The 27778-nt window shown below is 40.7% G+C and overlaps 1 long non-coding RNA gene across 1 annotated transcript; it reads right to left on the reverse strand.

The window, feature by feature from the left end:
• Positions 1-349: 349 nt before the first annotated feature.
• On the reverse strand, positions 350-26936 carry LOC123793400 (uncharacterized). The gene is made up of 4 exons (XR_006779940.2): positions 17063-26936; positions 7674-7754; positions 5099-5226; positions 350-2349 (listed from the first exon to the last, which is right to left on the reverse strand). It is a non-coding gene; the product is annotated as an uncharacterized LOC123793400 (long non-coding RNA).
• Positions 26937-27778: the final 842 nt, after the last annotated feature.

The raw sequence follows: 27778 nt of genomic DNA on the forward strand, positions 1-27778 counted from the left end.
GATTGCCCTCTTTTCCTTTCTAGTTTTCATCTGATTAGAAGTGAATGTAAAAAAAAATTTTATGTAGGCAGCCCAGAAAGGGGGAAAAAAAATTTAAAAGGCTCAAGCAAACAAACTGTTAAACTGTAAGCAAGGATATACAACACTGCTCTCTTTACAGGAGGCTTGGGAGGCATTTTACTGAACTGTCTGTGAAAGAGCTATGTAAAGCTAGGGGATTGAGGGAGTTGAAGTGAGAAGGCACAAAATTGTAATGCTTCCCAGAGTGGTCGAGCTCAGCTCCATCCCCCAAGGCGCCTCTCCCTCCCCCTTCCCCCATCCTCCTCTAATGAGAACACATTAAGCCTTTCTCAATGCCCTGATGTGCTCTTACACTGCAGAATCCTTGCATTGCAATGCACAATGCAGTCCGAGGATTTCTAACATTATAAAGAGAGAGAAAATGCTTTCTAGACAGCTCATCCAACCCCTCCCCAGCGCTCAGCAGGGATTTAAGTGTGTCTACTTCTACTGAAAGTAAATGCATATTTTTGCCCCCAACTAAAAGGGACTTTTTCCCTGTTTCCTGCTCACAAAGGCATCTGTATATTCTCTCTGCATCTTACTCTTACACTGTGGACATTGTCAGAATTTGGAATTGTAGACCACACACACATAGTTTATGCTCTTGGTTTATAATACCTTCACATTTTATTTCCTCACACACATTGACCATTATTTTTAAGCTCTTCATGGAGATAAAGAAAATATTTGACCCAGCCAGGCAAACGGGAAGCCCAACTTAATTTTAGGAATAACCACATCACGTAATTTCTATTTTATTTTTATACTCTTAGCTATGTAAGGATCAGGGATTACATTCTCAAAAAATCATCCAAAAAATTCTACCACCCAGCTTCCTTGGACTTAGGTGAAGTTTTCATATACATAATTAAAATCACGGTGTCTGTTCCTTCAGGATTTCCAAGATTACATAGAATAGTACATGAACAAGAACTCTGAATTTTCTCCCCATGGGAAAACGCTTTCCCAACACCTGCATTCTGCTGTTGCTAAGCCCAAGGAGAGTTTCTGAGTCACCCAGCAGACGACGCTACAAATGGTGCCCACCAGAACGAAGCCTCTGGTCTGACCAGGCGTTAGATGCTGGTGGGAAACCAAAGGAGCTCACAAACCCTGAGAGCTTCAGCCCTCCCCTTGGCAGTTTCACCAACATTTGTAATAAAAATACATGCAACGTCCTGAGGCCTTTTAAATAGGGGGAGCTTTACTGACCTGGTGGAGGGAGGGTGCAGAAGGGTGGGCGTTCAGGCGGTTCTTTTGTAGTGGTCCTTCTTCTGAATTTAATGGGTCACCTCTGCCATGAGCAGTCATCTACTAAAACAAGCTCAGAGCCGCAAGTGGGAGAAATGTTCAGTTTTTAAACTTCATCAGGACAGATAGCTAGCAGGGCTGGGCGCCAGACGGGATTATATGACAGAGAGATGTAGTGTGGACTCAGGGTGAAAAATGGAATGTAAATTGTTAAGTGACGTCTGGGCAGTGGAACTCCAGTCAAATTCCGGAGATCAGCCATCGATACTTGTACTTCCCTGGCCCTGGACTAATGTTAGCTTGTTTCTGAGGGGAAATGGGCCCCTCCCCCTCCAGGCAAAAATGAACAGCTTCATCAGTCTCCCACTACAGGGGCAGTTCAGAACTGAGCAGGAGCAGGAAGGGAGGATGGAGGGACACCTTAAAGACAGAGCTGCTGGATGAATGACTGGGTTTGTTTTGCTTTGTTTTTGCTTTTTTTTTTTTTTTTTTTTTTTTTGCCAATTACGTTTTGGTCTCTGTGCCCCAAGTATAATTTCTATTTAATATCATTCCTTCAAGTCACCTAATATTTATGGACTCACACTCATGTGCAAGGAACTTAAGAAAAGTGCTGACAACTGGGGATGGTGGGGGATACCACAGGCCAGGTCTCCTGGTCATCGCGTGCGGGGATGGATTCTACCCAGCGCCCTGAGAAAGGCGCTCCCTCCCACACGGGTCTGTGGCTTTCTCTGTAGATTTGCACCCAGTCCTGAGCGTGCCCTTGCTTTCTTCCAGGCTTCTTTCGGGCTCCTAGGTTCAAGATGGCCCGCTTCTCTTCTTCTAACCAGGAGACCTCTCCCTCAGCCCAAGAGCATGCCCAGACTGACAGCCATCGATTCTGGAAGTTGGTAGAAGCTGCGGAGTTCCCAGATAAGGGAGCGGCCACGCCACCGAGGAAGGGGGATACCCGACCCAAGACATGATTTAGTGTCCGGTCAGAGTCTGCCGTGGACTCTTCAAATTGGCGATCATGTACCCTGTCGTCAGCACCTGCAAAAATAACTTAATTATACCAAACGTGCTGTTCCGTGATACAGCAGTTTAAAATTCCACCAACTTCGTGGAGTGAATACACGCACACACACACTCTCTTGTTTTCCGAAGGAAGGAACTTGACACTTCCGCAGAGTACCATTCCTTTAGTTTTGTCAACTAGCCGGCTGGTCCAGTTCCCTCTGGAATTCCCACCCCTGTTTCCTTTAATCTGAGTGTTTTAGTGCAATCTCCTCAGACCACAGCGATTTGAGTGAGAGGCCCTCGGATTTTTCAGCACCCAGGTACTTCTTCATCCTATAGTTTCTCCAGTAGCTAAGAGCAAGCATTGTTTGTCCTTTCAGTGTTAATTCCACAAAGAAGCCAAATTAGGAAGTAAAATGTTTTTGGCTAAGTCTGGTTTTGAGGCCGCAATATAGCCAAGCATTCCTGACAGGGGGTATTTGCCCAAAGCAGATCTTCATACAACTTCCCAAGTTTTTAAAATTGTGTTTGAGATTTTATTTCTCTTTTTTGTCTCCCTTTCCAAACTTAATGGCTCTCTTTTACGGCTTGCGCTCAGCTCGAACATATCGGAAAGTAAAATAAAAATTGATGTATATCATTAGAGACGGTCCTGCAAAATGAATCTGAACGTTTGACATATTTTAGCTAGATAATCTGACAGGCAAAATTCCAGGTCTTAATTGGATACTTTAATTATTCCTTATTAGTAAAACAAATCTTTATTAATAAAAACAAAACTCAAATTCACCTTTTTCTTGTAATTATTGTTATATTTTCAAGGATAGGTCTTGATTGCTCATCCCCACACTTTTCTTTTTCTTTTTCTTTTTTTCCCGTCTTTTATGCTTGTTTGGGATGCCAGAGAAAATAAGTCAGATTCAAAAGGCACTTCACAGATGTAGTTATTTTTTTCCGATTATTAGTAATCATGGGAACTTTTTATAGAACACCTACAATTTAAATGCAGTCTAGAGGAAGACAATACGCCTTTGTGTCTGTTGAGTGAAACCTCCTATTTCCCTTTGTTGTCTGATGTATTTCACCCTTCTGTCAAAGTGTGTCCCCTCTAACCTTTCCTTTCCCACTGCTGGCATCTCTCCAGTCTCCAAAATGCCTGTTTGACTCTCCTCTGACACCTTCATCTGAAACAGTCACAACACTTCTTTGCATAATGAGCAGGCATTCCCTACCCATCAGAAAGGTAATTAAAAAAATGTTTAGATTTTTGTTTTCGTAGACGTAACAGTATAAATGCAACTTCTGCTCAATTAAGCCCTAGTGTCAGAGACGGGGGAGGGGAGGAATGGTTCCTTTAATAAGACCAGGTTTGATGCTTATATCTTAAAACTGAAGATACAGATTTGTGATCTTCCCTCCCCCACGGAAAGAAATCTTTAAATAAAGATGTCTTCATCTGAATTGACCACCGTTTATAAAAGCAAATCTGGTTGGGGCTCTGCTGCTTATGCCAAAGGAACATTCCTCCCCATTACAACAGCATTTGCACATTTATAGGAGGAATAAAGAAAAAGATGCATGATACATGTGAAGGAGCCTTCTCTCTGCCATCCAGAGAAAGAAGAACTAAAAGGATTATAAAAGTTCAGATTAAAATGATATAAAATCTAGCATTTGGCTCCAACACTAGTGCCTTGGTCCTCTGAAGCTAATCTGTATGCACTCTGTGACCTCCTCGCAGCGAACCCTGCTAAATATATTATTCCCACGGGGGCTTTCACTGCTGCTTGGTGTCAGAAATCAATATGTATGAGGCGCGTGGATGGGAATTTCTAATAGATCTGCCTGGCCCTGTGCTGCTTTTCAATATCTGCCTTGGACTATTAGTGCCGGCTCGGTGCCTGTGAAATAACCGAGATAATCTTTTAAGGTGCACTGTTAAGGTGGAACCTAAATGTTGCTGTTTCAATTAAAACAAAAATTATATTCATAAATCAGTCAGGTCTGTGTAACCTTGTATAGTCTCTCCAGAAGGCTGATGAGAAACAAGATGGAATTTAAGGCTTTCAGGAGCAAAATGTTATTTTTAACTTCTATTTAGAGTTGGGAGGAAGGTATTGTATTTAAAAGCTAATGATGTGTCATTTGGGGAAGGGTAGCAAGTTAGAAATGAACTTTAGAAATCTCAGAGTTCTGTAACCCAATTGTGTTTATATTTTTACTATATGTGAAAGAGAAAATACAAGAGTCATAATATACTGAAAGCCAAGTCATTTTCCCATGTTAGATAAGAACACATTTGTATGTAGTCCTTTTCCATATAATTTATTCACACTAACATGATTGCATGAGTGATCTTTCTTTCTTTCTCTCGGAAAACCGCACAAATTAATGTTATCACCATCATGCAATGATATCATGCCATTATTTATATTTATATCTGTATAGGTATTTGGAGATAAAAATGGGCGAGAGATGGTTCATTACAGTTCTGTGTTCCCCCCCTCACTGATGAACACCTCCCTTCTTCAGACCCGGGAGCCCAGCGCAGTGCAAAGAGGCTGAGGTCTGAGCTGTGTCCAGGGCCCACGGCGCCAGTCTCTTGATTCTGGTTGTTTCCCTCTTTGTTTTCAGGCTAGCGCTCAGAGGAAGCTGGTCCAGCTCAACGCACAGAGGTGCGACATGGGCCCAACGAGCTAAGGGGCTTCGTCATTAGTAGCAGCAGTATTATCGTTGTTAGCATGAATGGGGAAGAGGGAGGGGGCCTGTAACCCATACATACCTCTTCTGGCAGTTCACCCAGCATGGCTGGGTCCAAATCCCCGTGAGGCGGGCGCCCAGCAGAGGCCTCACCCGCGCGCACCGTGTTTTCGGCCACCTTTGGCTCGGTTGCCTTGGGAGGTTGTCAGCCTAGCAAAGGTTGAGGAACTGGCATATAACTCTTTTTTCCTCTTTTCTTTTCTTCTTTTCCTGCACAGTTCACTTAACACAGCACAGCCCCCTGACAACCGTCCTCCAGCGCCTGACTGCTTGTCGGGCCTTCTCTGGACTGCGTGTGAGGCCACTGCACACAATCGGGGTGTGTGGCTCCACACCGGAAACATCAAAAAGGAGGCGTAAGGCTGGTAACCGTCAGGTCCTTAGGAAGCTGCTTTTAAAACATATCCCAATCTGGTTGCACTTTATTTATAGTAATATTGACGCAATTGTTTGAAGAAAAAAAAAAAACTGTGTGTGTTGGGGGTGGCCGCACGTGACCCACTCTCCTTAAGAAGCACTAATTTTTCTACTTATTTATTGAACTAAAAAGTGCTGGTAGAAATTGAACTGATGTAAGCGTGGAAATACTCCTCCGCACCAGGCTCCTACATAGCACATGCGGAAACTCTTTGAGGCACTTTCTCCTGCCTGCTTCTTTGTTTTAGAGATGCCAACTGCCAGGTACATTTTTATGTGACCTGTAACTGCACTTCGGAATTATTAGAAGAGAAAAAGTTCAAAGCACAAGAAACCAAGCCACTCTTTGACTTCTTTGTTGAGGAAATGGAATTCCGCGTACTAACTTTACTTAAAATATCACTAGAACCCATAACTAAAATGTAAATGTTTATTAAGTGTAGTACTACTAGAGCCATTTCTTTTTTCTCCACCATCTAGTCTGGAGAAAACAAGGCAACCAGCTCAGATCCCAGCTGGGTATAGAACACCAACAGTTGGGATCTAAGGAGAAATCCCCAGCAGTTTCATCTGCCTTAAGTCCCTCCCCCTCCAAATCCCTCCCTCTCAACCCTTCAATTAGACATTGTGAAAACAAACAATCTGTGTGTTTTCTGCATCTCCCAGGGAGGTGCAATGTGTAAGTGTTCAGCAAGAGTAAGGGGAGTTATGATGGAGCTTTATAAACGAGGACGTCTAGCAATGTTTGTTAAAGGTGGGGGAGGAGGGAAAAAACAACCACGGAGGCAGGAGTGGTGAACTGTCTGTTTCTAAACTGGCTGAATGAGAGTAACGACTCCTAAGAAATTCCACTAAAGGTAAAGTCAGGATAAAAAAGAATCATTTTTGAAGGCAACTTCCTATGGATATATCGGCTTCTAAACCTAAGCCGAGCGAAGCACAGAGTAAAATAAACAATAGCCAATAACCAACATATGCTAAAAGAACACAGAAAAGCAACAAGCAATAACCAAATGCGTGATAAAAAATGAGCAGAGGCATAAGAAGGTTTATGACAAGAACAAATGATATTTTTTGGTTCATATTCTTGCCCCGTAGTTGGAAAAAAATACCCTGTTGATGAATTCGCGTCACCTTTTTTTTTTGTTGTTATGTCACCACAATTATACCTAACATGGAATACCTGAAGGATTATACTGTATAATATCGTTATCCTCATTAAATATCAATGATTTCTACAACAGCTAGAACACAATGGAAATAACTTTTGAAATCTCTCATGGATCTGTCCATCTAGCCAAGAAAATGAAGAATTTTTCCTTTAATAGATTCTCCAACATAGTAGTTAAAAACACCAAATCTTCGTTTTACAGTGAACATCACTGATGTAAATTTCACCACCCAGCCAAATAAGAATAATATACATTCAACCATCCCCGCTCCTCCTGGGATTAGAGATAATGCAAAACATGCCGTCAAACCAGTATACAAGAAGAGTTTGAGTTCACATCATAAAAGGGAAGCTTCATATCTTGGCATTTTGTGAAAATCTAGAAAAAAGGGGCTTTGTTCCACAAGTTCTGTGCTCTTTCTTCCAATGAGATAGAAATATTCTACATAGAGATTTAAAATGCAATGCTATTTTTTCTGACCGGCAATACTGCTCTTCTGTTATTTCTTTCCCATTTTTCTCAATATTTTGGCCCGTAAGAATGCAATATGAGACTGAATAGATTGCAAGCACAAGGAAGAAGGAAGAGTGGAAGAGAAGTAAAAGATAAATGGGTTGCCTGTTCCTATGAAAATATAAAGTCCTTGAGGACGTTGACCCTGCGTCTTTACCACTTCCATGGATCCAACTAGAAAACTGTCTTTGGGTACCTTTAAGTCTCTGCCAGTGTGACAGGCTCTACAAATAAAAAGACTAGTAGGGTTCATTGCCCACATAGAGTTTATACTCTAACAGAGGACAGTGACCTGCAAACAATATTGAAAATTTTAAGGGCGAGGGGAATAGGAGCAGAGACACTTGGCTGGGGTTATAAATTTGAGCCCCACGTTGGGTGTAGAGATTACTTAAAAATAAAATCTTGGAAAAAATAACAGAATAAAAGATTACATGTGAAGTTCAATGTTTCCTCTCATTCTATGAAGTCTGGCTTTCGGCCTGTTTGACTCACCAATGGCCCCAGTGCACCATCTTGCTCGAACATATAATTAGTCCATCAGTCAATGTCCAGTCACGAAAAAGAAGGTATTTCCTGGAGAGAGGAATTTAATGTCAGGAACTCATTAAAGGGAGTTAGAAGAGCTGTAAGAGCTAAAAGAGGAAAGTTGGGGCTGGTGAAAGAATACAGAGAAGAGATTACCCAGAGACCAGGGAACTGCCATTGCCCCCGGCGGAAGCCAGGAGCCTGTGCTCACTGCTGCTCTGACCCTGTTGGAAGTGCATCACGTCTGCTGCAGGAGGCCCAGGAGCTACAGGGGCGCTCATCCCACTGGAGGTGCTGCTGCTTCTGCTGTAAGAAGCCATTGTCTGAGCCGCGCTCTCTCCCTGCTGTGAGCCATCCTGGGAGGTGGCTCCTGTGGCTGGGAAGCGAGAGGGGCAAGCTTCCTTTTTTCTTTTGTCTTCCAAACTCCTACTAATGTCTCCCATTGGCAGAACCTAAGGAGAAGCCGCTGACAAGGGAGTCCAGAAGGGTAGTTTGTAGGCTTTTAGCCTGCTGGGGTGCAAAGGAGAACAAGGAAGGGTGGAAACGAAGCTGAGAAGCGCTAGGTGAATAATTGGTATAGTAGCCTTGCGAATAACATTTGTCGAATGAACAATAGACATATGTGAAATGTGCAAATGTGATAGAGAAAGGACTGGTAACTCAGCCTAGAATCCTGTTTCGCTCCAGCAATTTCTGCACGTTTTTGGTAGCAAAACCATTATTTTTTGTTCGAATGAAATTTTAATAAGAAGCACGAATATACATTAAGTGTCCAAAGCAGACGTGTAAATTACAAGTTGGTATACATTATAATACAAGTTACAAGTAACTAAGAAGTTGTTGAGAATAACTAATGCTGTTTTGACAAAGGAAAACTTTTCATACTAGGGATTCTAGATGACAACTTCCAGTCAGGATCCGAAAACCGCCAAATGAATCTTAGATTTCGTGAAGCATTTCTACGGAAGTCTAGAGTTTCAAAGAACATTTAAAAATCTCTGTTTTAATCAAAACTGTACATTTGATAGATAATCCCAAATTATAAGTTATTAAAAAGCCCGTAGCACTAACACTATTTCACTATAGCACATCTGAATTTTAATATAATTCATCGTAACAGAGATGTATTTATACCCAGGTGATACTTAGTTTATTAAAACTTAATGATTGCATGCAGTAAAAGCTTTGAAATAAAAAGTCCCATAGTAGGTAGTCAATAAATTATATTTATCTACAACGTTTAGGATACTTCATCTATCGTTATAGGACCTGATGAAATAGAAAGTCTGACTTTGCCCACATCACTCCTCTGCTCAAATAATTCCAATATTTTTCCACAGCCCACAAGATAAAGCAATAAATGTCCAGAATTCAAGAACTTTTAATGTCTGAAATGAAGTCATATTCCAATCCTACCTGTCAAGAATCCTCTACTGCCTGTTATTGGTCCCTGCATGTTATTCACATTTTTTCCCTTTTCTCTTTCAATTAATTCATTCTTTTTATCAAAGTGTTCTCCCCCTTATTTACCAGAACACCCCCAAATACCCACACCCTAAACAGACTCCGGTGGCTTTCACTGGAATTTGTCATCTAACTTGTGTGTATGTGTGTTTCAAAAAATTTGAATTCGATTTGAGAGCACTTTTTACCAAAATTCAAATTCAAGTCAACTTTATTTATTTTTTTAAAGATTTCACGTATTTATTTGACAGAGAGAGAGAGAGAGCACAGTGGGAGGAATGGCAGGCAAAGGGAGAGTCCACTGAGCAGGGAGCTGGATACCTGGGGAGCCTGATATGCGGGGAGCTGATGTGGGGAGAGCCTGATGTGGGGCTTGATCCCAGGACCCTGGGATCAAGAGCTGAGCTGAAGGCAGACATTTAACCGCTGAGCACCCCCCCCACATCCCTAAATTCAAGTCAACTTTAAAACACACACACACACACACACACACACACACACACACACACAGTGACAAAGTCATGAAGCCATGAAGGCCATCATGGTGTGTATTTTACTCACAAGCACCTATTACACAGTTTACTACTCGGTATTTGAATTAATAAAATGAAATTTTTTTCTGAAGTTCCAGATACTCTAAAATTTATAACTTGTAATTACTATACATGGATGGGCCCTCGTGTCTCTCTCCCTCACCATGCACAGACATCAAAAACCAATCAAGACGCTTTTTTTATAGGGAACTCAGGATGACTTTCATAACCCTCCTGAATACAGTAGCTCCACGCCACCATTATTCACCATCGGAACTGGACAGGAGATCATTATTTGCTACCGATTGACAGTCAGTTGGTCTCCAGGTATGGCAGTTAGTGTTTTCATTTAACACCTAATGTTAGTTTAACATTTTGCCCACCAACTGGAGTGTAATTTCTGTGAAGACAGGGACAAAATCTATCTCCCCAGCCTACGAAGGGCACCACACATACTGGTAAACAAATATTTGTTTAAAGTTTGTTAGAAATTCCAAGGTATTCTGATTCATTTCTACAGTGTAACCACCCCAATGAAGTGCTCAGGAGAGGCTAAAAGTGATGGCAAAAATGTCCCCATTACTGAACGTGTGGCTTCCGCCCAGCACCCTCAGCTGAAACTCCTGACACAAATCTCCTAAGGATTACAGGCAACTATAAGCCCGTTTGAAACAGTCATAAACTCTCCCGCTGCTCCTCCCCCTTTCCCTCTGAGTTATTCTACAGTTGGAGGTTTTTTCCACGTGGTTAAAACATAGCCGTGAAACACAGTTACAGCACCCTTTTCCTGCGGAAGTCCTGTGTGTGTTGCCTACTCTTGCAACTGATGATGCGATCAGCCTTATAAAGATAAGCCTTCACCAAACGAAGCTATAAGTAATTATTAATATAAACAGTGGGGCAGGGGAGAGTGATATGAAGTTTTCCTGCCTTCACTCACAAAAGTCAGCCATAGGGTTGGATAGGACTGGTACAAAGCCAGTCACATTGTCACCAAGTGAAACACTATCCTTTAGCTTTGCAGCTAGGACTTCCCCATTTTTGCAGGAGCCACCAGACAATAGGAGCTGCACTATGACTGAAGAACTCTCTTCCCACATGCACTGGAAATGGCACAGCTCTCTTAAGAAAAAAAAAAAAAAAATCCAATCCTTCTTTTTAATCATCTTTCCAGTCTGTCTTTAAAAAAAACACAAAAAACTGGAGGAAAAGGGTTGACTTACAAAGTGTGGAACAGACTGTTTCTCCTGTATTCTTTCCTTCATAAAATAATGAGTTTGATAGCAGTTAAAGTATCAAGATGAATCCAGCCAGGATCCTTCCAGCAAACTCTCATTCATCATGGCTGTTTTCTCTATCATATCTCCTTGTAGCTAGATAATCCCTTTCCCATTTCAGTTCAAAGAGCTTTATACATACTACCTCATTAACTTCACAAAGGGCTGTGGGAGCTGGGGAGCAGGCCAGTAAACCAATATAAGACCTGGGAACAGGTTGCCAAGTGTTAAGCCATGCAATTGAGTTCATAAACCAAGATTTCTGATGGTTTCTTTTTCTCTTACCTCTATTAATGATTCCAGAGGTCCTCATATAAATGTATTGTCAACAGTCAAAATTAAACAGAAAGTGGACCAATTCTCTGGCGATTATCTTTATCTAGGAATTATAATATACCATCAACCAGGATAATTCCAGCAAAAATAATTTGATAATTAGCTACTCTGGACTGGCTTTTACCAAAGAAAGTGAGATAAGTAGCAACAAGTCAATATTATCCAAACTGGCTATTTATCTACATGAATTTACCAGATAACTTGCTCAGTCCTCGGGATACTTCTGTTGGTGATTTGAACCTTTGACATATTTTCATCTGTAATTCATCTTTATACTTGATACAGTCTCTTTGCTTCATTAGTTAAACTCAATATGAGGAAAAAACTTTGACAGATTCATAAATATTCATAAATATAATATCAGGAAATAAATGTTTTCAGTGTTTTATGTATATATATGGGGGAGAGAGAGAGAGAGAGATCTATATTTAAATTTGTTTCTATTTATATATATATTATATGTGCATGTGTGTGTATATATATATATGTGTGTGTGTGTGTATATATATATATATATATATATATATATATATATATATATGGAGAGAGATATCTATATATCATCTATCTATATCCATATCATGTATCTATATCTATATAGAGAGAAAACACTGGAAACATATTGTAAGGAAGAATCCCACACAGCCTACAGAGAGAAAGAGTATGTGTCTGAGCTTACTTTCTAAGGTTATGAACCATATTATTAGAATATTGGCTATGACACAACTATGAAATGGAAGTAGTGAGCTTTAACCAAATTCCTGCACCATGTGTATTAACTTCCCTACATACTCTCTGGTACACTTAATTTTTTTTTCCCACTCCACTGAAATTTTAATTTCAAATAGTCAATCAGATCTAAGTGAGTGAATCACTCCATCTGGGTGGGTAATGAATGTGCATCAGTTGGTCTCCACAATAAGTACAACATAGGGACCAGAGGTTGAGGGATACAATGTACTACAGCCATCCAAGAGTTTAAATCTTGAGTTCATCAGCTGTATCTTCACTTTTCAACCTATCTCTACTCCTTGTCTCAACAAATACTATCACCATTACCTATTCAGTTGGCTCAAGCCTGAAACTAGTGACTCCCCTCTCTTCCTCATGGTCCCTCACACATGGTAAAATCCTAATGACGATGCTTCTTTATCAGTTCTAGAATCGACCTTACTGCCGTTACCCGCACTTGCCATTGTCTACATCAGAGTCTGAATTGTTCAGCTTTAAACTGCCTCACCTCTATCCAGTCTATCTTAACAGCTGCCTACTATGTCTACTCAAAGTCCAAGTATGATATTGCCATACTTCAAATCAAAATTTTTCTCTAGCATTGCATTTTCTTTAGGGTGAAGTGTAAACATGGAATAGAATGTCCTTCATCAACTGTCCTATTTTGACTCTCCAACCTTGTCATTTTTTATTTTATCACCCCCGCAGATGGCAAAGGCTGCTCTATGTTCATGAAAACCCATTTAGTTTTCAACTGTTTGCAGAGCTGGATTGCATGTCCCAACGTCTTTTGCAATTAGCGGTACTCATCTGACTGAAGTCGGATCAGTGGAACGTGAGTAGGAATGGTATGTCTCTTCTGCATCAGAGTAGTTAAGACACGGGCGTGTCTTTCCCGTGGTGTCTTTTTCCACCTGTCTGCTAAGTGAGGACTTAGAAAAAGATAGACATATAAGACAAGGGAAGCATGGATCCCTGAATTATGACATTGGAAACTGCCTGACCAGGAACACTGGAAGTGAATTAGAAATGTGTGGTTTATCTTTAATGGCAATTAGCATCCTTTCAGTTTCCACATAATTCTATCAACTGACCCCAGCTACCTACTTCTGGAAATGTTTCAGGTGCTCACTCAGTTCCACGTTTGGTACATGCTCTTATCTAGAAATCTCTGCCCTCCCTGTTCCTTACATTTCTCTCAGTCCTGATCATGTGTCAGGTTTCATATTAAAATCCACTTCCTCTGAAAGCTCCTTTTTCCAGAGGCCAAATCTGTACCCAAGTGTGATTTCATAGCATCTTGTACCTACCTTATTTAAGCACTTACTAAACACACAGTACCGTAATTGCATATTTCTCTCTCTCTCCCACTAGACCTAGCGAGGGACCTTCTCAAAAAGCAGGGCTGTGACTTGCTCACAGCAGTTCTCACACGGGCTGACATGGTGAGTGTTTATCTTTGAATCGATAAATGATTATCATGTTTGTTTTCATTCGATTCATAAAAATGCATTGATACCGTATACGCTAGGCTCTATACTAGACAAAGTGGACATGGTGGTGAACAAAATAATTAAGGTCCCTGCCCTCATAGAGCTTAATGGATAGTGGGCAGAAGATACAAATTGTGAGGAATGCCAAGTAGGAAAATTATACAGCAAATGAGAGTGTCAAGGGTGGGAGGACTGATCTGGATTATAAAGTAGACCTTCCATGGCCTTGAATTCTGAAATACAGTTTGCTCTCATTCTGTGGGCAAATTGCCTCCATTACGATTTGTGAGTGAGAGAACAATGTCAGTCTGACACGGAAGTTGCATTAGTTCATACACAGTTTTTTCCCCTAGTGTGTTGGTATTTCGTTCCTCTAAGTTCTCGCACTGCTGACCCCAGCAGGAGCACACAGGAGCATCAAACAGGGCGTGATGGCCATTCAGCCCATGTTCTTGCTCTTAGCTCAGTCTGGCCACACGTTCTGTCTTGGAAATAGTATTGCATGTTCTCCCTGGTGGGTGTGCATTTTCTCATTCTCTCTATAACTCAGCAACCTCAGCCTTTTGTTAAAATCCTTTCGTAAGACTTCCTCCACCTATTTTTTAGGGGTAAATGCCCTGTATTTACTCCAGTTGTTCTTCATGTACAAGGAACTTAACACATCTTTCAAACTGTGTTAGTATTTTTTTTTTTTTAGGATTGTTACTGGTTTTTGTTAGTGCATTGATTATGAACTTTCAAAGTTCCTTAGTTTCACAAAACTACAAAAGTTTTAAGTGGTCTACTCCAAACCTATCCTCCTGTGCACGCTGCTCTTCTTCCATAAATGTTATGAAACACAAGGGTTTTCAGAGACCTATATATTGCATCCCAGCAGAAATCTCCCTACCTCCTTTCGCAAACCCCCTTCCTCCTTAAACTGCTTTGTGGAGCTTCCTCTGGAAATTAATAGGTGCTCTGCTCTTCTTGCCGTACACCAAACATTGGGCTTGTCAGTTGGTTCCATCTGTGTGCAGAAAACCTGTCCAAATCTACTTGTCTAACTGTGAACTTGGCCTCTCCACCCAACTTGGCGAGAGTTTTCTGTACAAGGCATTTCAAACTGTATGTACTGTCACTAACAGAAATGAAATGTGGAGAAGACAATTCAGCTTATCATCTTGCAGTGACAGAGCTCTGTGACTGGTTTCTTTGTCACACTGGTAATGCCACTATATCAGCAGCCAGCCATGCAGGAAATCTTGGAGTAATTGTCAACTCATCACTGTCCTTTGTTCTATGGATCCATTTTCTTCAGCCCTTGCTGTAATTGTACTTATACTTCCCAAATATGGTTCTTCACTCTGCTTTTACTTTAGCCTCTTATTACATGTTTCCTATTAAAATCCTCTCATCGTCAGACTTTACATGTCCAGTTACAGTGTAACACAGGAAAATGAATGAGTTCTGGGGCCAGACAGTCTTGCAGCTAAACTTTGCTTTGTGGGACCTATGGCAGATTATTCAACCTGTCTGAATCTCTGTTCTCTCATGTGGAGAGTGAGAATGATAATGCATAGAGTGCACAATTCTTATGACATTTGAATGACTACATATAAATTAAAATGCATGTGTCAAAAACCTTAAATAATCACATTAAAAACAAACAATTGGACAAATATTTGCCCAAAAAATTAAAGACTTAATATTATATCTAAAAACAAGCTGTTAAGAAATCGACTGCTCAGTGGAAAAATAGAAGATATGAACTGATACCTAAAAAATGAAATATAAGAGACTAAAATTAGGGAAAGATTTAAATCATACTAATAATCAGACACATGCCAATAAATGTATCTATGAGATACTATTTTATCATGAAATTAGTGAAGAATAAAATAATAAAACCCAATACTGTGATAAAGGTGTATTAAGCAGAGACGTTAACTATTAGGAGTTTAATTAGTACACACTGTCTTGAAATCATTTTTGCAAAATTTGTCAGAGCCTTCATTTCTCTAAAATTTTGACTTAGAAAATGTCTTTCCAGAAAGCTCATACCATTGGCATTCCCAGAATTCTGTTTTCCTGGGAGAAAATATAAAATAAAATATAGGGCAATCTTGCCAAGAAATTATGATATATGGGGTCATATAGCTAAAATAATTTCTTGGCTAGTACCCTTTGAAAATGAGAACATTTTAAATAGACACTTAGCATGCCTTGGTCCCACTTTATGTGATAGGTTTACTATGTACAAATCAATGAGAATCTAACTATGAGATGTTCATGCATTTATATGCACGAAACAAACACTTTGTTTAGCAGATAATCAGGACACTGCTGTTCAAATTGGTACTTTCAGCTATAGGTTAGCAGACGTGCAGCAAAGAAGAAAGTGCCCCTCACGTCTGCCCTCACACCTCTTTTGCTGCAATCTTCTCAAACTTTAACATCTAGAGTGTTTGCTAGTCTTTCACTTTTTTTTTCAATTTTTCATTCAGTGATTTAAAATTTTAGGTCCATTATCCTGCTGATCCACCTCATGCCTTCGGGCAGCCCCACTCCAACAGTTGTTTGAACCCACCGCCAGTTTGATCCACTGAGTTTTTAGTACCCACTATCCGCGCATATTCCCTCCCCTCAACAAGCGCAGATCCCCTGTTACATCATTAAACATCACTGCATTACACAAACTCCCTGGCTCCGTCTATCTCTTCACACTTCTTTCCTGCTAAATCTACCTCTCTGTTCACATCAGATTCCACACCTCTGCTGAACGTGGATGGTGGAAAACTCACCGCCATCTTGATGGGTTTTACTCTTGATCACTGACCACAGACTCCAAGTGAGGCTTCGCCCAGCCTGGAAAGCCTAGCACATTTCCCCAGTCAGTTTACGCTCCTGTTCTCTGAGGGACTACTCATCTGCATCTTTCCCTCCTTTCTCTCCCAATCAACACCTCCTCATTCCCTGAATTTCAGATGATGACTGCGTTCAAAATAGAAAAGAGAAGCAGTTGGAAAGGAGGTTCCTTATCTTTCCCCCACTAAACCTACAACTAATTTGAAGATGGAGGATTCATTTTTTTCCTCATCTGCAGAGTGGAGCAGGCCCACATGATGACTTTACTTTTATTCGATCTGTTTTCTTAGCCCTTACTTTAAGTCTTCGACAAAACACTCAGAAATTGGCATTAGGATATGGCATTAGTATAAGGACTTTCCTGATTAGCTCTTTTCCTTTAGTAAATCATGAATCTATCCAATGGTGTCTGTGAAAGTCAGCCATAAATTATTATATCGTGGTATCATCTACCTAATACCAATATTCTAGTGTACGGGTCATGTTGCATAATGCATAGCATTAACATTAATCTAAGGACTCTTATCTGTGCATTTTTCCTTCACAAAGCCTTTCCAATTCATATCTTTGATTATGATTCAGGAAACTACTAGAGAGATGTGAAGCAGGAACCTGGTACAAAGCCCTCTTCGGTTTCCAAATTAGTTTCAAGATCTATACCCCTGTGTACTGCTTACCTGTAAAGTTGAGGCAGTCCTGTGGCAGGATACGCCAGTCTTTAGAGCCCTGGTGCTTTTAACACAGCCACAGTCGTGTGTGAGACAGTCGAGGGTAGTGACGAAGAGCTCCCGTGGCGGTCGGGGTGAGTAGAGAAAATATAAAGTAAGTTTAGGTGAGGAAAATAAAAGCATAAACAGGTTAAACAAATGAAATTTGAAACACAGCTTCAAACATGTAAAATAAATAAGGTTGCCTTCCTCAAAATACAATGTCTTAAACAAGGGCACATTATAAAGTACAAACAGTCGTTTCCATCACATTTTTTATGGCTCCCAAGAGTCCTTTGTCTATATTTTCCTCTATTCTTTATTTCTTGCCTTATATTTAGAAATATTGCTAAAATAAAACAATAAGAAGGTGGTAGGATATGATACAAAAGAGATAAGGCTTGGATTCTAGCCTCATTTGTACTAGTTTGTGGGGCTGTGACCTTAGCTTTACTCTCTAAAGCAGAGTTTCTTCATTTGTGAAGTTAGGAAAATAAGCTGTCTATAACCTAGCTAGATGGTGCACACCTAATAAGTTACATGAGAAATTGACTACGGATATGCTTAGCGTACTCTGAAGACTACCTTTATTTTTAAAATCATTACATAAATGTTGCTGATTCTGTCCATGTCCTTCTCCTTTTATGAAGTGAAACACCCTTCCTGAGTATTCCCAACCATTTCTGTAGCAGCAACTACATTTATTGTATTGATGCTTAACTCTGCATCATTGGTCCAGAGCTCACTTCTGCACACTCCGGTTTCTACATGTGAGTGTCCCACGAAAAGCTCAACCCCAAAGCGAGCTGTCTTTCCTTATTATTTGATCCCAAAGCATACCTTTCCCTTGCACTTCAAGTCTCATGAAACGGTGCTACCAAGCGCCAAGCCAGACGCCGGACGATCATCCCAGGATTCTCTCTCTCTGTTTTTAAAGATTGATTGATTGATTGATTGATGATTTTGGAGAGGGTGGGGGAGGGGCAAAGGGAGAGAGAATCTTAAGCGGACTGGGCACTGAGCCTGATGGGAGCTCCATCTAAGGATACTGAGATCACAACTCTGAGATCCTGACCCAAGCCGAAACCAAGAGCCAGTTGCCTAACAGACTGCGCCACCGAGGCTCCCGGGCTCTCTTTCTCTTTCACCTCCATTTCCAATACTGGGCCAGTTTTATCAGTTCTACCTCTTTAACATTTCTTTGTGCTGTTAGTGCTTGAGTGAGTCTCCTGTTTCTTCCCTGCTTCTATTCCTCTCCATGTCTTCAGCTATGTTCTCCTTCAAATGAGTTTCATTGTCACCGAAGTGCTCCGTCTAAAGACAAAATTCATTTTTCCACTTTGTAGGCTACAGACTTCTGTGGCTCCCCATGACATACAGAATGAGGTCCAAATACCCGTGTGGTGCATTAGCCCCTCTAAGATCCTCAGACTCCTCTAGACTCTCGTGCTCCTCTCCCTGTGAGCTCTGCTGACCAGGAGTTCGCAGTGGTGTGCGCAGGATACCGTCCCAGGCGTTCCTGCTTCACTCGCTCTGTTCCTTCATCCGAGAACGGCCTTTCCGCCCTGGCCACAGCCCAGCCCTTTCATCAGACCGTTGATAACCGGCTCATCTCTGCAGGTATCACTCAAGCATTGCTCTCAAAAGCCCTTTCTGATACCCTCTTCCCAGAGGGTACCAATCACTTTCTCTTCTGTATCTTATATCGGCTTCTATCACATGTCCTATAATTCATGTGTTTACAGAGCTGGCTCCATTTCTACAGTTCAAGTTCCTTAAAGGCAACGACTGTGTCTCATCCCTTATGGTGTACTCAAAGTCTACGTCAGTCCGCTCGGGACACAGATGCTACACTCCAAGTTTGTGATTTGAGGACTGCCCAGTAATGAGACTTATTTCAAGGGGTGTGGCAGGAACTTGGGGGACCAGTAATGGATACAGCAGGACTGGGAAGCGAACACAGATGAAAGCCGGACTGGAGGCCGGGGGCGGGGTAGTAATTACAGAACCCAGAGTGGGTCGTTCTGTGGAGAGGTCTCCTGGTCCGAGAGCTGTGGCCTTTGCTACAGGGATATCGCCAGTCAGAAGCGAACCCCACAGGGAGAGGACTGAGGGAATAAATCCTTCGTCTTCAGTGTCCTTCCTACCTGCTAGTGTCTTGCATATTCTGAACCCCACCCAGAAGCCAGCGGGAAATGCAGCCCATGGATGCAGTCCATAGAGTTACCTTTTGGGGGGGGGGGCTCAGAGCACCCTGGAACAACAAAGAAAAATATATAGCACAGGGTTTAAAGAGGTCGACAGATCCTAATTGCTTAAAAAGTGTCTCTTGAGCGAAAATGCATGTGCCTTTGTACGACTTGCACAGAACGGACAGTGAAGAGTTAAACACGGATGCTGTGAAATAGCATTTCTGCCAGCGTTATACGGGATTATGTTGTGCAGCCACTTAGCTGCTTCAGCAGAGAAATGCTTTAAAGGGAAAGAACAGGAAGCACTGGAGAGAAAGGTTTTGTCATATTTCCTGGGGGAGAAATGTATTCCTGGCGGTGTTACCCAGAAGGTGGTCCTTTCTGACAAAATGGGGATGTTGATGGAGGATAGATGCAAAAAATTAGGAAGGCCTGCATAAACCCACAAATAAACAAGCCGACATAACAAGAGTGATGTCTAAATGAGAATGCCAACAGCCCAGGGATAAGCAGAAGTGAGTTTTGGTGATAGGTGGAGAGAAGCAAAAGCCATGTGATTAGAAAGAAAGGAGAAAATGGAGAAATAAAGTGAGATAATAAGGATTTACTGCAAGGAAAGCAGGCAGTAGTATCAGCAGGAAAATGAGGTATCTTCGGGAGGAATCTGTAAATCTCCCACAAAACTCATAACAACTGTGAGAGCCTTGGAATAGCATGTCTGCCAGCTTGGAAAGATTGTCCAAGAAATGACAGCCTGCTCAGCCAGCAGGCTCTGCCAGGACAATGTAGGCTCTTCAGGAAGACAAGGAAATAAGATCAAAAGAGGAGACGCTCTGGACCCAGGCCGTCCGAATGTAAACTGGTACATTTTCAACAATTAGAGATATTTTTCATTGACCCTACATGTACAAATTAATTCCTTGCCGAACTGTCATTTTTACAATTCTGTGCTTATGGAACTAGTTTCAAAAAAATCGAACAGTTGATTAAGGTTCTAATCATATGATGTCAAAATATCCCACCCAGGTACTATGTATGGAAGCAATGCATGACGTCATAGATGCCAGCCAGGAGACATCCCATGAGGCAGTGTGACACAATGCTGAAGGATGTGGACTTCACATCAGGCAGATCTTTAGGTCAATTCTTGCTCTACCAACGAACAGTTATGTTAACTTGGTTTCAGCCTTGGTTCCCTCTTCTGTACAATGAGGACAGTGCTAGACCCTCCCTCACAGGCTTCTTTCGGAGATTAGAAGAGTTAAGGCATTTAAGTTATACATCGTGAATGCACGTTAACGCAATGTCGGGAACGTACTGTGTGTTCAAATCCTAAACCATTATTACTTCTAATAGAGCCAACTTTTTACTCGATTTGCATGAAGTTGAAAGGAAACTTATAAAAATTACCACATTTTGAAGATTGTAAAATATCACACAAGTTTAAGATGCCATCATTATTACATATAATTATTTATGGCTTAGGAGAATTGCTCTAAAATAGATTTTGAAAGTAGCAATTTGTAGCACATCAAAATGCCACACCTGTATTGGATTGTTGGGCCATAACATAGCTTTATACCTATAGACTCATGCAAAATATTATGTTATGAATTAACTGTATGTTAATCACTGTAATGCCATAAAGTGTCCCAATTTTTTAAATCATATTTTTCTTGATTTGTATGGTTTTAACCAATAACATAGGGAAACATACCATATTTGTATCATCTAAATCTTAGTCTCAAGAGTTATTCCACTTTACAGGGGCGCCTGGGTGGCTCAGTCGTTAAGCGCCTGCCTTTGGCTCAGGGCGTGATCCTGGAGTTCTGGGATCGAGCCCCATGTCAGGTTCTTGCACTGGGAGCCTGCTTCTTCCTCTCCCACTCCCCCTGCTTGTGTTCCCTCTCTCGCTGGCTGTCTCTCTGTCGTCAAATAAATAAATAAAATCTTTAAAAAAAAGAGTTATTCCACTTTACAAATAAAGCAACTATGAGTGTTCAACACAAAGCGGGTGCTTCATATTGAAATTTTCTGACTAAATAGGTGAGATTGTTTTGATCGAGATTATGGTATATCCGGAGTCAAACACGTAAGATAAAATCCTAATGGTTAATCACTTGGCAAAATGAAAGTCTTTATAAATATAACCAGTGTATCTAGCTAAAACATGACCAGTTTTAAATAGTGAGTTAATGAATTTGAGCCAAGAAAAGCATCGTGACACACTCCCTACACGCACACCACACTTCCCAAGCACTTCCTCCCGTGAATGAAAATCACAGGGTAGCCAAAGTCCATTTTCGCAAGTTTTATTTATCATTGTAGAATTCATTTGCCATAACTTAAAAATTAAGATTTTTGAGTTGAAACATTGGATTTTTTCCCTGTTCATTTCTATCTTCTCTTGACTCGTTGTACAAAAAAGGTTTAAAAATAACACCTTTTTCACTAGGAAAGCAGCGAAGGAATGGATTGATTATGGAGTCCTTACTAGAAGTCACGGACACAGTAGCATACCCAGAACAAGTGTGCCATCTTGGTATTTTCCTAGTCTTCGCAAGAAGACAAACTGGTGAAACATAAGAGACCTGAGGTCATATATATCAGCCATCTCAATCTAGAACTAAACTGTACCCATTCTGTATCTAGAACATTTGCCAAGTTAAATTTTCTGTCCCAACATCCCTGAATAAAATGTCACACTACACTCTCCCCCACTAATACTGATTCACTAAAGTGGTGGCGATTCTTCTGAAATTGGGGGTTAGAAGGAAAGCCAAATGGATAGGTGATTTTAAAAGATTCCCAAGTGATTCTGCTGAGTTTCCTAGGACAGCGGACTCTTTACCCTATTGTCTCCGTACTATGAATCTCTGGATGGGAACAAGGGTCTCAATGATGCTCAATGTGAACTAGTTCTTATGAAAAGTTGTAGAAAAAGAAAATGCTATCTAATTTTCATCAACCTAAAATTTGTTGAGCATTTACTCTGTTAGATACCCCCCCACCTTTGATATTTCTGAATGCTTCACATGTATGGCCTCATTTTTTAAAAAAGATTTATTTATTTATTTATTTATTTGAGACAGAAAGAGCAAGCAAGCGGGAGGAGGCGAAGAGGGAGAGACTCTTTCAGGCAGACCCAGCATTGAGTTCAGAGCCCGGTGCGGGGCTTGATCCCACAATGCATGAGATCATGACTTGAGCCTACACCAACAGTCAGATGCTTACCTGACCGAGTCACTCAGGTGCTCCTAGATGGCTTCTTCTGAGGTTCATAGCAACAGTAAGAGATTCCCAGGCTTGCAGGTGGAGTGCCTAGGCTCAGAAAGGGTGCTTGACTAGGATGACACAGCCAGTTACTAAGTGATCGAACCAAGATTTACACCTAGGTTGTCTGGCTCCAGAGTCCATACTCTAAACCACAACCCTGTGTTGTCCAGAAAATGTATTCTGGCTAAAATATAAACAAATCGGATTTTTTTTTTTAAGACCTAAAGTACATAATTCTGTTGTTTTAGCCCACCATGTTCTTGCTTATGCTGCCAAGCCTGTCCCTCTGTTTCTTCTCCTTGTCTGACTGCTGTTCATCCTCCGAGACTCAGCTTGGTCACAGCCTCCTTTAAGACTTTCTTGGGACAAACAAAAGGCATCTGCTCTGTGCTCCCAAGGAAACCATGCATAACGTCACCAGAATTCTTTATTCATTGCTTCTCTAACAGTTCTCACGGCTACCGTGTGTCAGGCTCTGTGCTGGGTATACGTATCATTTAGAATTGCTTGTTTTAAGAATCTGTCTCTTTGATGGCAAGCCTTATTCAATTTTGCATCTCCTGAGTCTGATAAAATGGATGGCACATAGAATGCTTAATATTTTTTTAACCAAAATAAAGATTAATATGCTGTATTTAGTTACATCGATATCAATGATCCATAACAGCAGATAAGGCCGTTGAAGACCAAGACAATTTAAGTAGAGTTTCAGACAGAATCGTAACCCTTTACTATAACCAGCTTCCAGGAATTTGCTCAATTAATATGTTCAACACTTTTAAGTGCTTCTATGTGTCAAGCCCTGTGTTAGGTGCTGAAGAGAATATATGTATCAAAAAAGAATAAGGTTTATTACCACCACATTGTCTAGTGGGAAAGGTTAGAGTATGGACCAGGCCATTTAAAATGAACGTGCTAATGACTGCTTTAATAAAGTTAGAAGAAGAAAGCACTTTGGACTGGAGTGATAAGGAGTGCTTCCAAGAAGAGAAGGCATCCAAATTGCAACTTGAATATATAGAATTCCAATTAATAGCAAGAAGAGCCTAAACAGAAACACTGTGGAGGAATAATATTTTGAGATATTAACTAAGATTTGCCTCTTGGAATTCTATTTCCTTTGATTCTTTGACCCCTTCTCTATTCCTCCTCTCGTATTAGGGGAGAGATAGGATATAACAATATACAAAGAAAAACCTTTTGATTTTAAAAAAAGAAAAAACAAACAAAACAAAAACCAAACCAAAACAAAACAAAACAAAACAAACCCCAAAACCTCTTTTAATCTCAAAAGGCAAGTCTTTTTGCAGTGAAAGAAACTAAGCCCTGAACCTTTTAAGGCATAAAGTTTATGCCATAAACAAGGAATAAAGAACCAGACCTCCCCACTCAGACTACATAAAGATTCCGCAGAGTGAGAAAAATGGAAGATAACCCAAAAGGAAGCTAGGGCTTAGATTTTGTTAGGTTCCCAGAAAGGGCCCTCTACTCTGCCACCACCACCACCCCCCCGCCAACTTTGGAAGGTATAATTAAACACGTAGGATTGAGATACCAAAAACAGGATTGGATATAATCCAGTCCAAGGATAGGAACAATAAGAGCCAGCCTTGATCGAGCACTTAATAGGACCAGGCATTATTCTTACCAAATTTTTAGTTATAACCAGATTAAAAGGGATCAACCATTAAAGTATCACCATTTTACAGATGGCACAACTAGGTCGCAGAGAGTTTAAATAATTTATCCAACTTCATTCTATTAGAAATGGGAGAGTTGGTATTTGAATCCCAGTAGTCTGATTCTAAATAGTGCTTATAATCATCGTGCTATCTAGGAAGGCACAGAATTACCAACGATTTAGTTTCTAACACCAGCTAGGATTAGGGAGGGACGTGAAAACAACAAGTTCAGTTACAGAAAAAGAAAGAAAGTTGCATTTTTTGGAATGACTGGACTGTGAACATAATCATCATAGTAATGGCAGCTTTCATGTGAATGACCTCTTTTAATTCCTCCAGTGGCTCTGTGGGTGCCACCATTACTACCAATTTAAAGATGAACAAGTGAGCAATTATATATATTAACTTGGCCAAGTTACCATAGTTAGTAGGTGGCCCAGCAGCATCTGAACTCATGAAGTCTGACTCCCAAATCCGTGTTCCCAATCACGACTATGCCATCCATTTATTCAGGAAATGGTTACTGGGAGGCTCATGAAAATGCACTGCTTACCTCTCCTGCTACAGGATACATGATTAACTGATGGCTCCGTCCTCTAGGTCTACTTCCACAGTCACTCTAATGTCACACCTGCTGGTTGCTCTCATCCAGTGACTGAGCGTGGCAAGGTAACACATAGAACTTCCCCAAAGTGGACTTTGGTTCAAGGACTACCACTGGCCTAACCAAATGTTTATTAGAACTGTGCTGCAGTCTGAGATTCTTCCCACCTAATTCCCCATCCTTCCTCTCTTCTACCACAGCTGTTAAACCTGTATCATGATCCGATGCCTACCCTCACTGATTGCTGCTCCTTTCCCCAATAATCTCTTGCATCTCTAACCCTCTTTTGACACCTGCTTCTCTGCAGATCAACTAATTCAAGTGTAGATGTATCGTCCCGAGAGGGTCTGATAAAACAAGCGGTAACATGAGGATTTAGATATGGCTCATCTTAACCACTCAGGCTGAACGGAACGCGGATAAGACAAAGTACCTGATACAAGGCCCTATTGCTAAAGATTTCACTGGATGACGATTTGTCTTTCAGGTATAATGGTTCAGAAATTTAAAAGATGGTAGAGTTTGCTGGTTACTGCTAAATTGTATTGATACTGACACCCTACCAATGGTGAGGCACCAAGGACAATTAACAAGTAGTTAATAAGTATGAAAGCCAGAGAGACTCTTGGTAACCAAGAAAAAGCTCTCAACTCCTGGATTGGAAGAGCAGAACAGCTATACAGCAGATCAAAGATCTGATAGAGTCACAGAACTACAGAGACCTTAGAATGCTCAGAAAAAGCAGATCTGTTATACCAAATTCAGGGTCCTGGTTGGGAAAACCAGGGATCTTGAAATATGGGATGAGAGCACACAGATGGATGTTCTTGAAGATGTTGCCTTTGCACCGACCCTTAAAGCTTGCAGAGGTGGCCTACCACTCCCACGCTCCCTGCCATGTTAGAAGATGCTACAGAGGCCACTAGTCAGCAAGATAGCAGGTGTCTCCTGAGGACCTATTGTCAACACCTCTCCTGGCTTCTAGGAGCATGACTAAAGTTAAATCCCAGAATTACCCAGCTGAGTGTTGCTTGATAAGGGAAGAAAAAGACTATATTCGAATGTATTTGTAAAAATTAGCTAGCATATACCAGCAAAAGTCTGGAAAGTAGCCCTGGGGTTGCATTTAGAAAGTGCTTACTCAAGAAGGTAGGACTGGATGAGGAAGAATTCATTGACTTGGGGAAAGGGATGCTTTCTTCAGACTTAACTTTCTCCAGATTTAGCACTTTGACAAGGGCCCTCAGGGAATGGGCAAATTCACTGCTTGTGTGGGTGAGCCTAAGTAGATCTTTCTCGGGACTGTGCAGCCATCCAGCACTCATGCCACACAGACTTCAGTCCTGCACTGTCTCACACAAGCATCACCTACCCTTTGTGTCCCCAAGGTTCTCCCGCCTTCTCCGGCTCCGTCCCATACTAAATTTCTTACACCTCTAACCCTGTTGTATTGTCTACTTCTGGGTAGGCATAGACTAACACAAAAAGGAAACACAGCCATAGGTTTTATAGGAGCAAAAATGGAAAATAAGGTTGAAAACTACGGCCTGGATGGGATCAGGCACCTAAAAGCCAGACTGAGAAATCACGTCTTAACCCCACAGTGAGTGTCACAGCGAGAAGACTGATGACGATTCACAGTAAGCAGTTAACATGAACCAAGGCTGCCGTGCGTAAAATAATTTGGGAGGTACAGTGAGAAAAGAAAAAAGGATTAGGAATCAAACATTTGAAAATCATTTAATGTTTTTTGTAAATGTGAGGTCATAACACATCTATGCTTTGTGTGGATGGGTGAGGTAATCATATGAAAATGCTTGACAAGAAAAAGGCAAATAATAGAAGATCAGTAGTCCCCTTTTCAGTCTGCCTTGGAGCCGGCCTAGAAACCCAAAGGCTGGGTTCGAGGACTTTAAGAAAGTGTTACCTGATTAAATATGAAATGTTACTATATTTACAAATGAATGCATGTCATTTACAAATGAATCATCACACATGTGTTTGCATCTGATAAAAAAATTATTAAGTTATCATTAAAAAGACCTCTGTCACCAGATGAAAGAGTGCTTCCAGGACAGCGGGGGGGGGGGGGGGGGTGCAGAGAACGCAACAGAGTAAACTTCTTTCAAAGTTGCTCAAGATTGCTTTTGTTTTGTTCTCAGTACTTTCCACTTTTTGAAATACTTTCTTGCTTAGAAAATAGAAAATAATTTTTAAGGATATCACCCATTCCTTTAAAAAAGCAAAAAGAACTAAAATAAATGTCATTCTGATACTGACAGCATCTAATATACGTGAGGCTTATTGAAATGTATGTTTGTTTGGAATCTACTTTAATTGCATACTTTTTTTTTCAGTTGGAAGCTTTAGAGAAATGTAATATTTTATGTAATTACCTACGTTTGTGAGCTACTGGTGACATTAACTCCAAGGAGTTACCTTTTTACGAATGAGCTGAGCAGAGGGTCCACTCGGAGAAGTCGACTTTCTCACCCTAAAGAAGAGACATGCAAATAAGTGATTGAACATGAACATATGGTAAATATTACAGAACAATAAAAATAGTAGTAGTTGTATTGGAACTATCCACTGTCAAGTGACGTAAGAATCCTGTCAACTCACCAGTTAGATTTTGAAATACGTGAATTTATGCTATCATAAAGCTATCAATGTTGTAAACACAAATGCTTTGCTTTTAGGATGAACACCACCACTTTAAAAGAAATCGGTGTTTATATATGAGTATGTATTCTACAAATGACTCAAGAAAAATAAATAATTTGAAAATTCATAAATATGGATATAGACTCATTATTAAGCCTAACCATTTATTTTTAATAAAGTGTTCCAATTAGATTGAAAGCATTCATTGTCATAAATAAAAGAAAGCATAATTAAATTTCCTACAAACATATTTAAATGCCACACTTCT

The sequence above is a fragment of the Ursus americanus genome, chromosome 13 (genome assembly GCF_024610735.1).
Source record: "Ursus americanus isolate L20-20 chromosome 13, mUrsAme1.1.p, whole genome shotgun sequence".
NCBI classification, from domain to species: domain Eukaryota; kingdom Metazoa; phylum Chordata; class Mammalia; order Carnivora; family Ursidae; genus Ursus; species Ursus americanus.